The 22,129-nt window shown below is 45.5% G+C and overlaps 1 long non-coding RNA gene across 3 annotated transcripts in view; it reads right to left on the reverse strand.

The window, feature by feature from the left end:
• Positions 1 to 1,413: 1,413 nt before the first annotated feature.
• Positions 1,414 to 22,129, reverse strand: part of LOC144338151 (uncharacterized) — a 30,202-nt gene continuing 9,486 nt past the window's right edge. The window contains exons 2-4 of one of the 3 annotated variants that reach the window (XR_013412000.1): positions 8,619 to 8,681; positions 2,624 to 2,750; positions 1,414 to 1,894 (exon numbers count right to left, since the gene is read on the reverse strand). This is a non-coding gene — a long non-coding RNA (uncharacterized LOC144338151). Of the gene's footprint in view, positions 1,972 to 2,623; positions 2,751 to 3,866; positions 7,247 to 8,618; positions 8,682 to 22,129 lie in introns of those variants that run through there. The other 2 variants (XR_013411999.1, XR_013411997.1) reach the window with 2 other exon arrangements.

Consider the following 22,129-nt stretch of genomic DNA (forward strand, 5'->3'; position numbering starts at 1 on the left):
AATGTTGAATACTCCTTGCTGTGGGCCTGTGAGCCTTCAAATCCTGCACTCTGCCCACCATTACCCACTTTATTAGAACATTTCTCACTCTACAGTGTATTTCCTGCCTCCTAGACAGACTCTCCTACTAGACTGGAAGCTCTTTGAGGACAGGGGCCGTATTGCAGACATCATTGTCACCCTGGTGTAGACCACAGAATTCAGCAGCCAATAAATGCTTGTGGAAGAAAGGTAAGAGCCAAGGTGGAAGGCATCACCTTAAAAAGCCATTGACCCAAATGTTTAGGCCACAAAATCTCCTTGAAATGTCTTTACTAGGGTGGAGATGTAAAAGGATATGACCAAACCGGTGATTGTCTGAAAATTCTAGAGATTTGGATATTATGCTCATGACCTGAAAGGCATGATCCCCTCCGATGGGATCTGGGGTTAAGCTTTGAAGTCAGGCAGGATCAGATTCACAGCCCAGCTAGCCACCGTGCTGGGTGGTCTTAGGCAAGTTACACAACCTCTCTGAGCCTATTTCCTCAACCAACATGCAGAGATAACTGCCCTGTAGGGTTGTTGAAAGGTTGTAATGAAATAAAGTTAAGTGGAAATGCCAGACACCACAATTCTCAATAAATGTCATGCTCTTCCCCCACTATGGTCTGAATGTTTTTGTGCCCCCCAAAATTCATATGTTGAAAACTAGTCTTCAGTGTGATGGTAGTGGGAGGTGGGGTTGTTTGGAGTTGATCAGGTCAAAGGCCAAGTCCTCATGAATGAGATTAGTGCCCATATAAAAGAAGCCCCAGGCAAGGCACGGTCACCTGTAATCCCAACACTTTGGGAGGTCGAGGCAGGCGGATCACCTGAAGTCAGGAGTTCAAGACCAGACTGGCCAACCTGGTGAAACCCTGTCTCTACTAAAAATACAAAAATTAGCCAGGAGTGGTGGCAGGTGCCTGTAATCCCAGCTACTCAGGGGGCTGAGGCAGGAGAATCACTGGAACCTGGGAGGTGGAGCTGATATCTCGCCACTGCACTCCAGCCTGGGTGAGAGAGTGAGACTCTGTCTCATAAAAAAAGCCCCAAAGAGCTGCCTTCCCCCTTCACCATGTGAGAACACAGCAAGCAGACACCGTCTATGAACGAGGAAGGGGGCCCTCACCAGACACTAAATCCGCCCGCACCTTGATCTTAGACTTCCCAGCCTCCAGAACTGTGAGAAATAAATTTCTAGCTACCTAGTTTATGGTACGTTGTTATAACAGTCAGAACAGACTAAGACACCCTTTTTGTAGAAGTACCTGCTGGGAGATTTTAGACCACATGGCACCTCGATCTTTCCACCTGTGGAATAGGCAGGCATGCTCTCAATTTCTTACGTCACTTCTCAAGGAACAAGCTTATGTAAAAAGATGATTAATATTTATAACGAACTCCATTTATTCCAACTGTTGTATAAGTGTGACATAGTCATCCTGTTCTTCCTAAACAATGTAGGACTTACCATCTGTCATTTCTAAGAGGACTAAGAGATTGTCATCCATTAAAGACATGCTATTAGCAGAGTGAATGGTTGCCCGTGGAAGAGGTATGTCTCCCCAGCGAGGAGGGACAAGTATGTACTCTGCTGTCTGTGGATCATTGGTCCTCCTAGCTTTGTGTGTTCCTCCCGAGATGTGCTGGAAGAGGGTCTCATATAATCCCTACTGCAATGTTTTGAGGCTGGTAGTATAACCCACATTTTACTGATGAGGAAACTGAGGCTCAGAAAGGCTTTCTGAGTCCAAATCTAGTGCGCTCTGCTCATCCTTGCCCAAGATGCTGCATGAGGGATGGTTGCATTGCAGGGAAGATGGAGCCAGGTGACTGCTAAGGTGTCTTTCAGGTGTGAGTTTCTCCAGGGCTACAAAAATAGCAAAGGCTGAGAATTACCGGAGCGGGCATCCCTCTTCACTTCTCAAGAGGGAAAAGAGGAGGTACCTGAAGTGGGAAGTGTGGCTGTTAGAAATATAATAGCACTCAAGATCAAATTCATGACACACCCCCTATAGTTATCTGCAACGATGTAAAAGTGTCAATGTTTTCATCCACAAAGGGAAAAAAACTCAGCTATGATCACGTCCTTGGGAGACAATTCTCAGGGATCTCTCAGGGTTAGAGCTGGGTAGCCATGCATCCCAGGCTGCCTAGGACAGTACCAGTTATACACACTGTCCCAAAATAATGGTTAATAGTGCCCGAACACACTCTCAAAAGTATCCCGGTGTATGTGGTCATCCCATAATCAAGATATGGGTACACATTAAAATCACACAGGAGCTTTGTAAGCACCTTGATTAAATCAGAATTCATGGGGGGTGAGATCCAGGCATTGGTGACAGTGATTTTTTTTTTTTAAGTATGGTTTTAATGAGCAGCCAAGGTGGAAGGCCACTGTCCTCGGTAGAAGACATGAGCCTCCTTAGTGAGCCATCAGGTCCCTGGACAGCAGTTGCCGGGGCAGATGGGGGGACTCCAGCTAGTCCTGCAGGGGACTTGGAGCAGCAAAGGAAGAAACAGGAGGCTGGTCCAGCAGACACCATCCGTGGCCCTGCCATGCTCACTGGTTCCTCTCCTGCTTGTGTTCACTTACCTGCATGCTTCAGGAAGGGACTGGAGGCTCCTGACAGCTCATGCCGGGTGCCAGCTTGGCAGTGAGCGGGTAATTAGTGCTCATCGTGCTCCCAGAGAAAGACAGTGAAGGAAGTCGCCTGTTTCACCTTGAAGCAAAGAAGGAGAACCCAGAGAAACAGATTTTTCCACACATTTTGGAGAGGTTCTGCCAGAGAATTCCATCGAGGCACGTGGAGTCAAGCCACTGGCACATATCAGCCCCAGAGTCCAGGATGAAAACATGTCCTGTGCAGGATTTCTTGAACAGATTGTCTCCAAATGTTGCATCTCTCCTAATTAATGCTGCAAGGTAAGTTTCTGGCCTCTGGTTGCACACCAGGGAGGTTCTTGGGAAGAGAAGGGCCTGCCATCTCCTTGTCCCAGCTACAGAGAGAACAGCCTATCCCCAGGGAGTTCTCTTGGGTTTGGAATCACTTTTGCAGCCCTGGCGTTTATGCTCCTGAACAAAAAGCATTTGCAAGAGGAGAAAATGAAGGTGGAGGTTTGTGAAAGGTTTCTCTTCCTAAGAGGGGCAGCAAACATCACTGTAGCTAGACCTGAATAGTGTTGGTAGCTCCCAGATATATTCTAACTACTTCCTACATTATACCTGTCAGTATTTTTCAAACTATGCTCCTGGAAAACCTCTTCAATGATGTCTTAGGAAAACTTATTCTATAAAATACTATTTAAGAAACTTCAACATACGTGGAAAAGCATTATCATTTGTGGATTTAACAATCACAGTTTTGACTTACAAGTAAGAAAGATATTGGCAGGATATTGGTTAGATATTGCCAAATTCCCCCCAAGAGAGTTATAACAATTTACGCTACCACCAATATCACACTCATACACACCTCTCACTATCTTGGCATTTTCTAACTTTTTAATCTTTACCACCCAGAAAAAATGAAAAAGATTATGTCCATGTTTTGCAGGGGTTTTCTGGCTTTTTTTTTTTTTTTTTTTTTTTTTTTTTTTTTTTTTGAGAGGGAGTCTTGCTCTGTTGCCCAGGCTGGAGTGCAGTGGCACAATCTTGGTTCACTTCAACCTCTGCCTCCCAGAGTTAAGCAATTCTCCTGCCTCCATGTCCCTAGTAGCTGGGATTACAGGCACCCACCACCATGCCTGGTTAATTTTTGTATTTTTAGTACATGTGCATGCCCCACTTGTACTGCAGCCAAGGGACCCCAGAAAGAACCCCACCCTGGGTTTTATACCTGGGAGATCTATGAGACACTGGGCTAAAGCACCGAAGGACATCTGAGGAACAGGTACAGAGCCCAGGCTGTTCCAGCCAACTCCTCCTTATTAGAAGATACTGCATTCCCAGCACAGTCCAAAGTTATTCTTGACAACTACAACTGAGAATGGCAGAAGAGCTGTGTCAGTCCACGGCCACCCAGCAACCGTCCTGCAAGCAGGTGGTAACCTGACATCATTCCTGCTCCTGTCCACACCTCCCTGGCAGCTCTGCTTTGTCCCCTGAGGTGGTCCAGACTCTAGATCAGAGAAAAGTGATCCTGTAGATGCATTAAAAGAAAGCCATATTCAGGAACAGGTCTCAGCCCAATTGACTTGGTCTACAAGGCAGAGGATTCAGAATTTGTCGAAAGCAAATGGGTATGGATTAGGGTGAGATGAGGTTAAGTACAAGTTTACCCTTGACCAGTTGTGTGGTCTTGGGAAAGCCATTTGGCTTCTCTGGCCTCAGTTTCTGTAACTGCAAAATAGGGTTGAGAGTAGCACTGACTTCCTAGTATTGTGATAAAGATGGAAAGGCATGTAAGTGCAAGCACTGTGTACTGTGCTTGACACACAGTAAACTCCAGACTCCACATACGCAGGATCAGAGCATGGAGCTGTATGGTCTTATTGCACACCCTGTGTGGGCACATGTGCAGATGCAGAAAGAACAGGACAGGCATGAGTCTGGTGGTGACAACTGAACCCAGCACCTCCCTTGAGCATCAGACCAGAGATTCACAGGAACTGAAGACTGACTTTGCCCACATCACCAACACCTGTCTTCTCCTCTGGGTCCCCAAAGTCTTGGGATCCACCCTGGAATCCTGGCACAGTGACTGGGTATCCTGAACCTTTCGTATGTTCTACAAACAGAGCTAGTCCCATTTTTCAGTCTTCTTCACCTGGTCTCCAGGGCACTTCCTTGCTTTTCTGTCCCCACTCCTCAAAACACTCTAGCCCTTCCTAAAGTTTGCACGGAGCATAGAAACACCTCCCCAAGTCGATCTTGTGTTTAAGATCACATCATTCCTAAATCAGGGTACGTGTAGCCTGAGAGATCATTTATTTGTGGAGGAGGAAGTCAAAGCTCAGAGAGAGAATGACTTGCCCAAGGTCAACTGCTAGTTGGCTGTCAAGCCAAAACCAGAGCATCCACATGCTGACCCCTGCCCAGTACTCCCCGCCAACCTGCTGTGGCTCCCAGACACAACTGTCTCCCACTTTTCTGGGAGAGTCTCCTGGTGAGAACTCTGCTTTTTCACTCTATCTGGGACGAAAATAGAACAGACTGACTTTGTAATGTCATCAAATATTAAGCTTGATTTTCCCAGCTACTGACATCCAAATTGCCAGCAAGCTTGAAAGCCCCAGTGGAGCCCATTGGCTGTGCTAAAAGAATCAGGGACTTGCCGCTCGGGAAGGAGAACAGCCCCTCTCAATGGCAGGAGGAGACGGGCTGGGGGAAGGGGGGCCTGCAGAGCTCAGTGACCACCAGGAAGCCAGGGACAGGGCAACAGCGAATAAAGACAGATGGGGGGTAAGGGTCTTCCATTAAAATTTTAAACCACAGGCACTCCATAACCAGGCATACTTGAAATGCCATCCCTGGGAGATGGAAGCCAAGAGGCTGTTAAGGTTATTGTGTGAAGTTGCCAAAAATGGAAGACATAATGCATCACTTGTCCTTTGGAAATTTTTTGAAAGGAAAGTTCTCCATGACATGGAACCCCTTGTGCAAATGGGGGCAGGGAAATCAAGCAACATTTTCTCAGCAGTTTTCCTGAGAGTAACACCAAAGTCTCATCATATTTGAAAGGGTAGAGTTAGAACAATCTCTAGAGTTAGAGACATGGGTGCTGCAGTTAGAAAATTCTGGATTTGGTCTCTGGCTTCATAAATTTTTTCACTGGGCAGGTCCATTAACCTTTCTGAACCTTGGTTGCCCCACTTGTAAAATGAGGCTAATAACATGCCCTCAAAGGGCTGTTCTGAGGATTAAATGGAGGGCATGACTAGGACTGTTGGGTCATGCCTATAATCCCAGCACTTTGGGAGGCCAAGGCAGGAGGATCCATTGAGGCCAGAAGTTTGAGACCAGCCGGGGCAACATAAGGAGACCCCCATCTTTATAGACAAAGAAATAGCTGGGCATGTTGCATGCCCATAGTCCCAGCTATTCTGGAGGCTAAGGTGGGAGGGTCGCTTGAGCCCAGGAGTTCAAGGTTGTGGTGAGCTAAGGTGGTGCCACTACACTCCAGTTTGGGCAACAAGGGCAAGATTCTATCTCAAATAAATAAAAGGGGTACGTTATAAAGAACCTTGATGGAACCTCACCCTAAGTAAGGTCTTAGAAAAGGAGAGAGAGGGTCTTTCTATTTTGGAGTTTAAAATGGACTTTATGGTTTACTTATTTTCATGACTTAATTTTTCATATGGGGAAACTGAGTCCCAGATGATAAAGTGACTTCCCCACAGCCCCTGACAGCAGAATTGAATTCAAGTCTTCTGATTCTCTGGAAATGGGCTTTCTCATATCAAGGAACACCTCCTCCCCAACATCTCCTGGCTTCTTTTCCCCAAAGCTCAATATCTCTTAAATATTCAGTATGAGGTGTGGGAGTGTGGGAGAGAAAACAGACTGTGTGTTACTGTTTATGATGCTCAGCCTTTCAAGGCAAGGCTGATATCTAACCCTGCAAAGTAGATGATTCCTGTGCAACTTTCCCAAGAAATTTGAGTCCTGTGAGTGTTAGCACAGCAGGAAAAGAGAAAGAAGGGCAGAAAGACTCTTAGAACCAATCACAGCAATGGCCAGGCACTGTGGCTCATGCCTGTAATCCAGCACTTTGGGAGGCCAAAGTGGTCCGATCACTTGAGGTCGGGAGTTCGAGACTAGCCTGGCCAACCTGGTAAACCCTGTCTACCAAAAATTTAAAAAATGAGCCAGGCGTGGTGGTGCATGCCTGTAATCCCAGTCACTTGGGAGGCTGAGACAGAAGAATCACTTGAACCCAGGAGGCAGAGGTCGCAGTGAGCCGAGATTGTGCCACTGCACTCTAGCCTGGGCAACACAGCAAGACTCCATCAAAAAAAAAAAAAATGAACCAACACAGCAAGATAAAGGAGCCATGCTCTGACACTTTTTTCAAACAATTGCAGGAGGAGAGAAGTCACAAACAGCTATAGTTGAATGTGTGGAACCAATGAGTGAATCCAGAGATGCAAAGTTGTAGAAGACTCCATGTGAACACACACCACGCATGTGCAAAAGGGAGCAGGGACCCTAGCGGGACTACAGACCAAGGGATGATGGAGGTGTCATCTTGAGTTAAATTAAAGCAAAGTGCTCATGCTTTTTTTCTTCTTATAATCTATCTTGATGGGAGTTTTCTGATCTTTGCAGTGCCAAGTGCATGTAGAATTTAAGTAGTTGTTTTCGTGCCCTTTTGTGTACATCTGGGTTGTTCAAACCACTAAAATATTTCCTCCTCTAAGAAGCTGGAGGATGGGGTGACACCCCTCATCCCCACCCGCAGGTAATGCTAATTTTACTGCTCTGCAACCACAGGCTCTGATCCCACATGTGTGGGGCACTTACTAGCGAGCATTCAGGGAAGATGCTTGGCCTCAGGAACACGCGTTCTAGCTGGAAGGCAGAGGTGAGATTGTGTGTGAGTAAAAAATAAAGAGACGGTACTTAGAAAACCATGTAATGAGGTGAAAGGGAAAGATCCTAGAGATAGATAAATTCAATTCTCCAGTATGTCAAATGGAGACACTGAGTGGACCAAAGAAGAGAAATGACTTGCCCAAGATCATACAGCCACTTCATGGTGTGGTGAGGACTAGAAACTGTCCTTTTTGAGCAGTGCTCCGCATCCAAAGTTTCCTGTTGACTGCACTCTTGCAAATTAAAGATAATGGAGTTAACAGAGAACAATTGTAAGTCAGATACCAACAGGTGAAATGAGCCCAAGGAAACTTCATCTAAACTTATGCTACACTCTGCTTCTTCTTGTTGGTGTCAGGAAGGAACTGAAAGTTTCATCCATCTTCTTGTGCAGACCAGACCCTCCTCCTGAGCCCAGACAGACCCCTCAATCAGAAAGAACCAGATCACACCTGCAATCCCAACATGCTGGCAGGCCGAGGCAGGCGCATTGCTTGAGGCCAGGAGTTTGAGATCAGCCTGGGCAACATGGTGAAACCCCATCTCCACTAAAAATACAAAAAAATTAGCCGGGCGTGGTGGCGGGCGCCTGTAGTCCCAGCTACTCGGGAGGCTGAGGCAGGAGAGTGGCGTGAACCCAGGAGGCGGAGCTTGCAGTGAGCAGGACATGGGGCCACTGCACTCCAGTCTGGGCAAAAGAGCGAGACTCCGTCTCAAAAAAAAAAAAAAAAAAAAAAAAAAGAAAATTAGCTGGGCGTGGTGGCCCCAGCCAGTAGTCACATCTACTCAGGAGGCTGAGGTGGGAGAATCACCTGAGCCTGGGGAGGAGGTTGAGGCTGCAGTGAGCCACGATCATGCCACTCCCCTCCCAGGAATAGTGTGACCTGGTCTCACTGTGTCTAGTCAATTGCCGCATTAAGGATACTGCCCCAGGGCGTTGCCTTTCAGCCCTATAAGGCCAATGCTGCCCAAGTCACCATATATATTCATGAGCTGAGGCTCCAATGTCCCAGTAAACACAGATGTTCTTATAAGTCGGCTTCACGGCTCTTACCTTTCACCTTCAAACAACTGATCACCCCATATCTGGTCGGCTAGACATTGGCCACGATAATGTCTGTTGGTAGATAACAGAAAAAATAAACCTTGCACATTGAATCAAAATGATACAGTGAATCTAGAAGGCATCTCTGGCACACTGTGTCCAAGGACCCAGAAAGACCACCCCTCATCCACAGGGCCACGAGGGAGGGTGTTTTCAACAGCTGGCATTAACACATGGGCTGACGGGAGACTAGTGGCCACCTCCCCTGGTAGGGGATTTCAGCAGCCCCCACTGGACTCCCACAAATGGCAGAAATCATGCTGGTGTGACCACAGCAGGCTAAAATCCTCCAAAAACGGCTGTCTGCCAGGGGACTCTGATGATTTGTAATCAAATTGTGTTTCATTAAAGAGAAAGCATCCAGAGTTTCCTGTTGGCTGCATTCTTGCAAATGAAAGATAATGGAGTTAACAGAGAACAATTGTAAGTCAGATACCAACAGGTGAAGTGAACCCAAGGAAACTTCATCTCTTTGGATGCATATATGTGGCTTGTGGGTCCTGCTTGAGCTGGTGGGAGGTGAGCCGGATTCTATCTTTGCCCAGAAAGCATGGTTCACATCAAAAACAGGTCGGGGGTCCCTAACCATATAACTCTGGGCCAGATAGTCTCTGCCCTGACTCTGGTCTTTAAAACAAGAAAGATTTGTAGGGTGACCAGCAAAGTGACCACTTTGCCAAGAAATGGGAAGTTTCCCAGGCCACAGTACTTACGGTGCTATTAATTATTATTAATTATTAATATTAATACAATCAGGAAAATTCTGGACAAACTGGGATGAGTTGGTCACCTGACTGGATTTCCCAAAATCCCCTGAGTTGCAAGAACCCATGATACTGTAACGAATGTGTTGTGAGCCTAATGGGGTTTCAGGCACACAGAAGGGACTCTGCAAGAGCCTCCCATTTCCTGCGATCTTGGCCAAGCACTGTCCCCTTAGCCTGTTCTGAGATCTCAGAGTTCCATGCTGGTGAAGCCTCCAGAAAGGTAATCACCTGCCACCTTCACCACATATTTGTGCCCTTCATTATGCAGAGAATGCAGTGTCTAAAACAACAACCTGCAAAGATTGGCGAATATCTCTCCTCCAGCTGAAAATATGGAGGCCCAAAGCAGTTTTGTGATTTTTCTTGAGGCCACATGGAGCTAGGATTCCAACACAAGTCTGTGGACTCCAAGCCCAGTGACTCATTGACCATGCCAGGCTGCTGTGTCTCTCCCCACATACACCCAGGCACCCCTATGCGTTCAGACACCTGAGCACAGGGCTCTAAAGCGCTGTGTTCCCCGACCATGAAACATCTGCTCACTGCCTGCTCCTTTTGTCCAGAGCTCCTCACTTCCTGGGTACCCACTCAGAACTGGGCACCTCACTTACGGTCACACCAGCATGATTTCTGCCCTTTGTGGGAGTCTGGTGGAGGCTGCTAAAGTCCCCCACCAGCCCCTGGTCAGCCCATGTGTTAATGCCCAGTGGAGGGAGAGGTGATCAGCGTCCCAGCAACCCCTTATCCAGGGGTCAACCACACTTCACGTCATGCAACAGGGGACCTCCTGAATCATCGGGGTCTCAGTCCTTGCTCCCTTCTCACCCCCAACAACTGCCCAGGAGTAAGGGAAGGACCTGAAAGGGAAGACAGGTGGAAGACGGGCAGGCTGCCCCACCCCGCCATGGCCAGAGGTTCCCGGGAGCAGAAACCCTTGAAGCCTGGTGTCCTCTGAGGCCCAAACTGGGCCAGAGAAACCCAAAACCCTAGCCAAGAGGGACAGAAACCCAGGAGGAAACGGGGCCTGCGAGGAAGCGGCAGCGTGTGATTTTTAATTTACTTTTTCTTGCCCTGAGACAAAAATTAATTTGACTTGGGAAAAAAAAAAAGTAACTTTTTACTCGACTTTTAAAAGTAAAATTTCTGCAACTCTTTTTCCACTTAACAGAACATTTCCTCGACTTCTAAGGCATAATGTTAATATGCGCCAAAGATGGGGAATTCCCTGGGCTCAGCGCACATATCATTAAACTGATTTTTTTCCTAATTTCCTAGTAATACTGGCTGGGTTATGCTAACAGGAGAGTTAACAGCTAATTTTGCTATAGGGAAGATAATAACAGGAAATGATCTTTAATAATGAATTAAACAGACTCCTTGGATCCTGATTCTTTTTATTAGATAAGGTCAATGGCATCTTAAATGAGCAAATCTGTCCTAGGCCAGCAACAAGATACAGGGAAAATTGGCAAGCTGACTCGCAGGATAAGGCATGAGTGCTGAAGATCAGACTGCAGATGGCAAGGGGTCTGACACAGTGGAAAGTTCACGAGCGTTGGACTCACACCTGGACACCAACCCACCCTCACTGTGGGACCTTGAGCAAGACCTCACCTCTTCAAAGCTGCCTCCTGAACTGTTCACAGGATAATAATTCCTACTTCGTGGAGCTTTGGAATCCATTATATTTGCCCCCTTCAGTTTGTAGAGAATGCAGTTTATAAATCATCTTACTTCATCTATATTGTCCTTGTGGCCGGGCACAGTGGCTCACGCCTGTAATCCCAGCACTTTGGGAGGCCGAGGCAGGTGGATCACCTGAAGTCAGGAGTTCCAGACCAGCCTGATCGATATGGTGAAACCCCGTCTCTACTAAAAATAAAATATTAGCCAGGCGTGATGGTGGGTGCCTGTAATCCCAGTTACTCAGGAGTCTGAGGCAGGAGAATTGCTTGAACCTGGGAGACAGAGGTTGCAGTGAGTCGAGACTGCGCCACTGCACTCCAGCCCGGGCAAGAAGAGCGAAACTCCATCTCAAAAAATAATAATTATATATATACATATATAGCCCTTGTTCTGTAAACTACTTATCTCCTTTTTTTTTTTTTTTTAGCCACACAGATTTTTTTTTTTTTTTCTCCCTGAGACAGGGTCTTGCTCTGTCACCCAGGTTGGAGTTGGCAGTGGCGAGATCTCGGCTCACTGCCACCTCCACCTTCCAGGTTCAAGCGGTTCTGCTGCCTCAGCCTCCTGAAGAACTGGGATTACAGGTGTGTGCCACCACATTCAGCTAATTTTTGTATTTTTAGTAGACACCAGGCTGGTTTCAAACTCCTGACCTCAAATGATCTACCCACCTCTGCCTCCCAAAGTGCTGGGATTACAGGCATGAACCACCACACCTGGCCTTAATAACACAGATTTTTTTCAGGAGACATCACCAACCTATGTATTCATTAGTCATATACCTGTTCTACTCCATTCCTAGCATAGATTTATATACATCAAATATACACAAAAATAGAAGAAGTCAATATAAACTAAATATCAACTGAAGTTCTAATGTTTTCTTGCAGGAAGAGGGAGATATGGAAAAGTTGGAGGGATGGGGAGAGCCAGTTGTTGGCCATGGAAATCATGATTGCCTTGTGGCTGGGAGCAGCTAGATCTGCCTTGTTTCATCAAAGAGGAAACAGAGGCATGGAGAGGTTAGAGGCTGTGTCAAGATCATGCAGACCTCACCTCCCTGTGCCCAGTTCCCTTTGCATTGTATAAAGTGGAAGTGGTGTTGATGTCACAGCCTTAGGGAGCCACAGTGGGAGTTTGAGTGAGGGCAGGGTGAGGCACAGCCTGCGTCTGAATGCTTAGCCCAGTAACTTACACAGGCATGGAGTTTCATCCCAACCAAAGTGCTGGCTCACGTCGTTCTAGCTAAAGCCCATGTGTGGAGGTTCCGGTTCCCAGAAGTTTCCAAAGCGGGGGATGTAATTACAATGTTTTAAAGCAAACAAACACACATCCGAGTGGGAGGACTGCATATTTATTTGACTAATTAGAGGGAATTCACTGAGAGGATGTACAATAACATCAGCCTCTCTTTTTTTTTTTTTTTTTTTTTGGTAATACTAATTGACATTTTCTTTTGACATTTTATTAGTAGCTCATCTTTATTTTTATTGTGCTCTCAATAAAGTACCAAGGCAAAGCATCGTACTCTCTGGCAATAAATGAGCGTGAATCATGCATCACGTAAATAGCAGTGTCTCGGGAAGCCGGAGGGGCAGAGCGCCAGTTATCAGCCTGATGCCGGGAGAGGAGGGGAAAACCACGGGCATTTATCAGGCACAGACTAAGGCTTTGCAATTTGTTGCCTGGCTGCTGAGAGCACTGGTTGTGCTCGACCCAGTTCCCAAAGAGGCTGCTGTCAGCACTCCTGGGCCCAAGCTGATATTGCATCCTGATGACCAAGAAAGACACACAAGTCGGTAGACATCCCAGCCCCTTCTGCCGCCTCCACGTGTCTGCTGTTTATACCAAGAAAGAGGCAAGAAACTGTTGTCTCAGTCAGCACAGTTAATACATGTTTTCTGAGAACCCAAACCTGTCTGGGCTCAGCACAACGTCGCTAAAAGAGCAACTTAGAGTCCTGCAGATCTAGATTCAACTTCAGCTCTCTGAGCCTCCATTTTCCTTCTGTAAAATGAAATACCTACTCATGGAGTTATACTGATAATTTAGTTAGAAAATGATATAAAGCTGCCAGGTGTGGTGGCTAACACCTGTAATCCCAGCACTTTGGGAGGCCAAGGTGGGCAGATCACTTGAGGTCAGGTGTTCAAGACCAGCCTGACCAACATGGTGAAAACCTATCTCTGCTTAAAAAAAAAAAAAAAAAAGAGAGAGAAAAGAAAAGAAAAAAGAAAAATTTGCTCGCTATGGTGGCACACACTTATAATCCCAGCTTGAACCCAGGATTGCAGTGAGCCAAGATCATGCCACTCCACTCCAACCTGGGCAAAAAAATACAAAAACTACATAAAGCACCTAACACAATGCCTTATGCAGGCATGTGTACCAGTAAGATTTATTGTGGAAAATACAATTAATTCAGTTCAAGGAACTTAAAACTAGGACGTAGTAGTAAAGGAGTGTGAAGAATTTCACCCCAAAACATTGCTCCCTGGGATAAAGAGTGTTTTGTAGTGAAGGCCCTTAGAAGGCCTTCAGATGCTAGACGAGACTTTTGCTAGAAGAGGCAGATGCTAGAAGAGACTTTTCCTGATCTGCATAAAGACAGGACAGAACCACGAAGAACAGCAATTGTTTTTCCTCGCCAGCCTTCCTGTCTCTAAATTCTCTACCTCTCCCAAAGCACGGGCTGAAGCTCCCTTCTTTGCCCAAAGAAGAAAACAATGACCTCTGACCCCTTCGCTGAAATTTCACTAACTGAACCCATGTCGCAGGAAGGAAGACCAAAGTCTGTCAACACGCCTGGACAGACCTTGGTCACACACCCTTGTTTGCTCTGCTGACCCGACCGATTTTGCCCCAGACTATTGTATGTTCTTCAAGCCCATTGAATTCTCCTAAAAATCATTTACTATCCCCCTAAAATCACCCACACTTCCCCATCTCCCTTTCCCCTAAGAAAGCAGGGCATATAAGCATCTGTATCCCACTGAGCAATCACTGGGATTCTCGCTGTGTGCACCGTAGTCATACATTTGTATGCCTTTTCTCTTAGTAATCTGCCTTTTTGTGAGTTGATTTTTCAGCAAAACTGAGGGCAAAGCCGGGAAGCCTTCCCTTTGCACCCACAGTAGATGCACAATAAACGCCCCTAACAGACACCATAATAAAAACTCTTTATTTTTTTCTTCCTTAAAGGTACCCACCTTTCTTGGCAGTGGAGAGACAGGAAGTCAGAAACACAAATCACTGCAGTATATGACTGACTCCAACAGGTTGGGCAAGTCAGGAGCCACAGAAGGTCTTTGAGCAGCAGAGAGGGATGGCAAAGCTGCACCGCAGGCAGAGAAGCAATACCGCCTGGAGCACTGAGCACTTGAAAAGCGGCTAGTCCACACGGAAACATGCTGTAGGTATAAAATGCACACTGGATGTCCCAGACTGAGTGCCATAAAAAGAATATAAAATACTCATTAATAGCTTTACAGGTCAGGCACAGTGGTTCATGCCTGTAATCCCAGCACTTTGGAAGACCAAGGCAGGAGGATTACTTGAGGCCAGGAGTTTGAGACCAGCCTGAGTAACATAGTGAGACTCTGTCTCTACAAAAAATTTAAAAACTTAAAAAATAGAGGGTGTGGTGGCTTGAGCCTGTAGTCCCAGCTATTCAGGAGGCTGAGGTGGGAGGATCACTTGAGCCCAGGAGGTGAAGGCTGCAGTGAGCCGAGATCACGCCACTGCCCTCCAGCCTGGTGACAGAGCAAGATCCCATCTCAAAAAAAAAAAAAAAAAAAAAAGTTTTTATACTGATTAGATGTTGAAATGATAGTATTTTGAATATATCACGTGAAATGAAATATATTTTTAAATGAATTCTACCAGTTTCCTTCTCTTTTTTAAGGTGGCTGCTAAAAAATTCAGAATTACATACATGGCTCACATTATGTTTCCATTGGACAGCACTGGCCCTGGAATGTTTGCCGGACATATCAGAGCACGGCAGGGGGCGGCAACAACATCTGGGCCACTTCATTCCAGCTAAACTGCTGATGTCCCCTCAGCCCCGCCCTGCCTCTCCCACTGCCAGTTCACCGAGTAATTAACATGCCTTGAAGCAAAAAGCCCCGGCTCCTGAATGTGCTTGATGAGGATGCTCAGAGAGTTTTGCAAAGTTGTATCAACAGGAAACATCCAGACAGTGTTCTGAAACACCCCGTGTTATCCAGAGGAGGGATCCAGTGCCAAAGTGCCTGGCTCTTAGCCGCGTGATCTGGTGGCCATAGCTCGCTCCCAGCAGCAGCTATTTCACAAGGTAAATTAAAAAGCAACCAGCGTTTTCCTCTCTAGCTGGCACCAAATGGATTGTTTTTCTCTATTTCCCTAGTGGAGAGCTCTCTAAAGCCTGCAGGATCTATCCCAGTGGACCCCATGCCTGATGCTTCCAGGGATGGAGACTGCACAAAGCAGATATTGTTCCCCTGCACTTGGCTTTCGTCTGCATGCCCCAGGCTCAGACTTGAAATTCAAACCAACAATGCCACTGACCTTCTGGGTGGGAACCTTGAAATTATGCCTCTCCTTTTCTCTATCAGCAAAATGGCAACACTGGGTTGCACGATCTGGAACATTCTGGGAGAAGGCATGCTACTAGGGTGGTTAAGTGGATGTGTTCTGCAGTCAGAAGGGCCAGGGTTCAAGTCTCGGTTCTGCCACCAACAGGCCAGACAGCCTGGGGCAAATTACTTTGCCTGTGTGAGCCTGTTTTCTCATTTGTAAAATGGGAATGCAGAGAGGGATGATCTCGTGGATTGCTGGGTGGTTAGATTAGATAATGGGGGAAAGATGTATAGTGAGATATTTGGCACTTAGGAAGCACCAAATAAAGTCATCCAATAAATAAAGACTTCACAGTTTGTTTTGGAAGCATTTGTCCAAGCCTCAGAAGGCCTTGGTCCGTGCTGGGGTCTAATATCTCTTCCAGCTGCTGCTAAGCAACTCGGGATGCTCAGATTCTGATGCTGCTTCCAGATCCAGAGGATCCTCACCCAGCAAAGGCAGGGACAGGGAGGGGCGAGGGAGAGAGCTTTCTCTGGGGATGCTTTCAAACTAAAAGGAAGCACAGATGGGACTGGAGGGAATCACAAATCTAGACAGGAACAATGCTGTCATTTCATTTTAGAAATTCCTTAATCTTAACATTTTTTATTTACATTTCAGTAGTCACATTTTGAATATTCAATGTCTTCGGGCAGAAACAAAAATTTCTCAGAACTGTCAGTGGCTGGGTGGCCCCATAGCCTCTTAGCTAAATTTGTGTTTGTTTTTTGGTGGTGGTGGTTTTTTCTTTTCTTTTCTTTTCTTTTTTTTTTTGAGGTGGAGTTTCACTCTGTTGCCCAGCCTGGAGTGCAGTGGCGCAATCTTGGCTTACTGCAGTCTCCACCTCCTGGGTTCAAGTGGTTCTCCTGCCTCAGCCTCCAGAGTAGCTGGACTACTGGCACCCATCACCACATCTGGCTAATTTTTGTATTTTTAGCAGAGATAGGGTTTCACCATGCTGGCCAGGTTGGTCTCGAACTCCTGATCTCAAGTGATCCGCCCCTCTTGGCCTCCCAAAGTGCTGGGATTACAGGCTTGAGCCACTGCACCTGGCCAAATTTGTGATGTTAAATAAATGCTCTCTCTCTCTACTGAAGTCAGGAGAAAAGCAAGATATTTGAGGCTTGCTTCATCTTTCTCTAGGATTTTCTTTTTTTCCTTATACCTATATTCTTATGTTACATCTGGATCAGTTTTATCATGAACATCATATATAACTTCAGAATTTTTCCTCCTATTTTGAGGTAGCAAAGGTGACATTCCATTTCTAATTCATTCAGTATATAAAAAAATCCATAATATTTTCTTGAAATCCTCATGACCTAGATAGAATTCCTAGATAGAATTATATAACTAAAAATTAAAAGCAGTTATTAAAGTTTATTTTGTTGAATATTATGAATGCAGGTTCTACAAATATTGTAATTGTGATATAATCTAATTTCTATTATTCTGTTCTGTATTATTATTTAAATTTTATAAGCATTGCTTGGCTCAGAAAGGAAATAATATTCTTCCTAAAGCTATCTAGCTAATACTCTCAATATTTATATTAATTGTAACTCTGTCTCCCTATTTATTTGTCAATTGAAAAAATTTAAGATGATTTAGTAAATCGAATTAGCTCTCATAATCAAAATTAATTATGGCAACACTTGACTCTCACAACAATTTATACTTCCAACAATTGATAAAATTTTAAAAAAATCGGCTGGGCACGGTGGCTCACACCTGAAATCCCAGCAGTTTTGGAGGCTGAAGTGGGAATATCACTGAGGCCAGGAGTTGAGGACCAGCTTGGGCAACACGGCAAGACGCTGTTTCTACCCCATCCCCCCCAAAAAAATCACTCTACAATACTTTCAGAAAGCTTACCTACATTTGAAAGTGGATATTTAGATAGTAACAATAAATCCAAAAATATACCATCTCGTATCATTACTTATTGTTATATAAATGTTCACTCAATCATTGATGACTCACAACCTTACAAATCCCAGAAACGACACTGAACTAGGCATTTGGCTGTTCAGCCATTCAAAGCTGAATACCAAGATCAAAACCAAACCTGTTATCATCTCTGTATCAGTCAAGGCCCAACCAGGGAAACAGAAATCACTTTAATTGAATTAATGCAGAGAACTGGTTATACAAATAAAATGGCTAATTTTGTGCCAACTTGACTGAGCCACAGGGTGCCCAGATATTTGGTTACATGTTATTCTGGGTGTGTCTGTGAGGGTGTTTCTGGATGAGTTTAGCACTTGAATCCATAGGCTGGGTAAAGCAAATTGCCCTCCCCCATGTGGGTAGTTCCCATCCAATCCATTGAAGGCCTGACTAGAACAAAAAGGTGGCATGAGGGAGAATTTGCTGTCTCTGCCTAATTTTTTCTAGCTGGAACACCAGCCTCCTGCCTCCAGACTTGGACTCAGGCTGTAACTGACACCATTAGTAATCCTGGTTCTCAAGCCTTGGGACTCAACCAGGGAATATACCACAAGCTCTCTTGTTTGATAGTTTGACAACCACAGATCCTGGGTCTTCTCAGCATCCATAATTGTGTGAGCCAACTCTACGTATGCATGTGTGTACGCACATATGTGTGTGTGTATCTCCTATTGGTTCTGTTTCTTTGGAGAACCCAGACTAATTGAACAAGTAATGGATGAGTACCAGGGGACAGCAATGCCATCCAAACGTTGGAAAGAGCAGGAGACTCCCACCTCTAGGCTGGAGGCACAGGGGAAAGAAGTGGAGTTACTGGAGCCCAGAGCTGGGATCACACAATGGAGACTGGAACCTGAGGGCACTTCTATGGCAGGAGCTGAAAACACAAAACCACAGAGGAGATACAACCACTGCCTGAGAACCCACTGCAGGCAGAGAGAGGAGGAGGAGAACACTGGCTCCTCTCTTCCTCCTACCCGGCAATCTCCTAAGAGTGCTTCCCACTGGCTGAGCCCAGCTGGAAGCCAGCTGACATAGGAGCCTCTGGGAATCATCCCATCCCACTGTCCTACAGACCAGAGTCAGGGAAAGGCAAGAAATAGACCTAACCACAAACATGCTCAGGACCATCCCTGTACAGTTTCTTATCCTCACAACAATCCTAAAACCTAGGTGGTTCACAATTACCAGCTGAGTAAGTGTAGTTCAGAGAGATAAAGTAACTCTCCCAAGGTCACACAGCTAGCAGACAGTGAAGTTCAACATCTCAGCAACTCTAAGACCCCGCCTTCTCACTTTCTCTATTTGTATTATAAAGGTAAGACCCCCCCTTCTCACTTTCTCTATTTTTATTATAAAGGTAATACAGCAATTGTTGTAAAAAAAAATTTAGAAAATCCAAAAATAGAAGAGAACTACCCCTAATCCTACCACTTAGAGCTACCAACATCGTAGATGCTTTCCTCTCTAGTCTTTCTTCCAAGCATAATAAACATCTTTCCCAGCAAAACTGGGATAAGCTGGACATGCAGTTTCATGTCTTTGATTTTTCCATCTCTGTGGTCACAGTGAGAGGCAGAGTGGTGAACAGTTAGGGAACACTCACTGCCACGTGGGCCATAAGTCCTGGCTCACTGCCTTACTGGCTGCTGCTTCTCCATCTGTAATGTGGGGATTATTCTAATATTGCATCTGCACCACAAGGTTGCTAGGAGGAATAACTGAGTTATTCCTTGTGAAGTCTTAGAGCAGTGTCTGGCACATTATAAACACTATTACCATGATTATTATGTTTCCATGGCAGCAAAAATGCACACGAGCACCATTTTAAATGGCTGCATACACATTCCATTGAACGAATGGATAGACAGAAGTTATTTAAGCCCTTCCCAATGGTTGGACACTAGGAGTCTTTCCAAAGTTTTGCTACTATATCCAGTGATAAATAACCTCAACATAAATCTTTTCACATCTGTGATTTAACTGACTTTCATCCTAGAAAAGCAATTGCTGGATCTAACGATAGGAGCTTGTTTAAAGCTCAATGCATGGTGCTAAATTGCTCTTTGGAGCAATCTGCACTGTTTCTGTATCACTGTATGGGGAGAGACTCTGCAGCCCGGGCATTATCAAGTAGTTGTTTCAATGTTATTATTATTTTTGCATACATGCCAAGCAGATGGGCAATAATGATAGCCGTCATTTTAGTCAACGTGTCTTCTCTTTAGCTACTTCAGTGAAACTCTTCTACCCCGTCTCTCAGCACTCCGCACCAACAACCATGTATTTTCTGCCCACACCTCCTGACACAGACAAACCATCCATTTCCCAACCATCAGCTGAGATGCAGGGGAATAACTTCTCCCAGGGGACTGAGGTCACTGAAGACACCAAAACATGGCCATCCCAAATTGCTCTTGGGACTTGTCAACAGCAATGACAATGGCAAAAGGCAAAAAAACAAAAAAAAAAAAAAAAAAAAAAAAAAAAAAAAAAACAGAGAGAGAGAACAGCTTTGCAAAGTATTTGGAAGAAAGGCTTCTGGGACCAAACCTCAAGAGAGACCAGGACCAATGGCACATTCTAGAGGCCAGGAGGTGCATGTTTTCACCCAGCGGGAGGGTAGGCAACACTTGGGAGATCCCAGTTGCCCAAAAGCCCTGCAGAGCCAAAGGCTCCAAGGCCACAGGTGAACAGGGATCAACCTGTGCCTTCCAATCAGGAGACCAGGTTTCCAGCTGCCGCTACTTGGCTCCCTTGAGGTCACCCACAGAATACTTAGGGTATTTTATCCAATTATCAATGAAAATAATTGCTTTTCAAAACTGTAGCTATAATTCATCTACTCAGGATAGAACCAAGACACTAAGCCTGCAGCATGTTCCAGGTGCTCAGGGACTTTCCACAAATGTTTACAGAATAAATAAATCAACGTAGTATGGAAAATTGGTTTGGGATTTGTCAAAAGTTCTGATTGAACTTAACTCTCTTGTCAAGACTTAAGAGATCATTAACAGAAGAAAAAAATCAATATGTTTTAGCTGACTGTGATGTGCAAGGCATTTTGCTAGATGCATGGAGACATTAGAGGGGAAAAAAAAAAAAAAAAAAAAAGGATGGTCCCTGACCTCCAGCTTCTCCAGTTAAGAGTGTGCCCTTGGATGCAAAGAGATTTGGGTTTGAGTCTCAAAAACCCAATTCAATCGCTGAGTGTGTGTAGGCAGTTGTCATCATTTAGTCTTCAACCCTCAGTTTTCTCATCTGTGAAATGGAACACTAACAATAACCACCTGCCAGAGCTGTGTAAGAATAAATGAGACAATGCTTGCAACATGCCAGGCAATGAATGAACAAGAAAGGGCAGCTGCTCCTGTTTATTTTATTTTTTATCAACAAGGATGGGAAGAGGCTGTGCTGATCATTTGGCAACCCCAGATGAACTGTTTGCCCTACAGCAGGAAGACCAGCTCCAGGCTTTATTAATGATTGGATTTAGGCATCCTCCTATCACCTTATATCTTAATTAGAGCTGCAAAGAACTTGTCTCTTTTTTTAATTTTATTTTTCTTTAGAGTCAGAATCTGGCTGTCTCACCCAAGCTGAAGCGCAGTGGCGTGATCTCGGCTCACTGCAGCCTCAAGCTCCTGGGATCAAGTGATTTTCAAGCCTCAGCCTCCTGATTACTTGGGACTACAGGCATGAGTCACTGCACCTGGCTGAAGACCCTATTTCTAATAGATCACGTTCACAGGCCCGGGAGTTAGGACTTAAGCATATCTTTATGGGGGACACAATTCAATCCACACTGGTCACGCCCTTCCAGTTGGCTGGCTCCTTCCCTTGCTTAATACCAGGCCCTGCCCAAACATCACCTTCCCAAGAGGCTTCCAGACCCACCCTATCCCAGGCAGCCCTCACCACAGCTCTTGCCCTCCTTTTGCTTTACTTGACTTTTCTCCAAAGAACTTGTCAGCACCTGCTATATTATTTTTTTAATGTTTAGTATTTCATGTTTGTTATCTGCCTCCCTAACCAGTGCATAAACTTCCTGAGGGCAAGGGTCAGTCTGGCATACAGCTGGCACTCAATAGATGTTTGTGGAATGACTGAGACAGTGGGTGATGACTGGAGAGTTGCTCTGCTGGGACGCTGGGGACACCTTTCTCCTCCCTGCCAATTACAAAGCATCTTCTCATTTTGGAGACACTGGAGTAGTGAGGAGTAGTGGCCTCCTAAAGACATCTTCTTCCCAGGAACCTGTGGATGTGACTGATACAGTTTGCATATTTGTCTCTTCCCAAATCTCATGTTAACTGTAATCCCCAATGTTGGAGGTGGGACGTGGTGGGAGGTGACTGGATCATGGGAGTGGACCCCTCATGGCTTGACGCTGTCCTTGCTATAGTGAGTGAGCTCTCATCAGATCTGGTCATTTAAAAGTATGTGGCACCAGCTGGA

Source organism: Macaca mulatta, chromosome 20, assembly GCF_049350105.2.
Source record: "Macaca mulatta isolate MMU2019108-1 chromosome 20, T2T-MMU8v2.0, whole genome shotgun sequence".
Lineage (NCBI taxonomy): Eukaryota > Metazoa > Chordata > Mammalia > Primates > Cercopithecidae > Macaca > Macaca mulatta.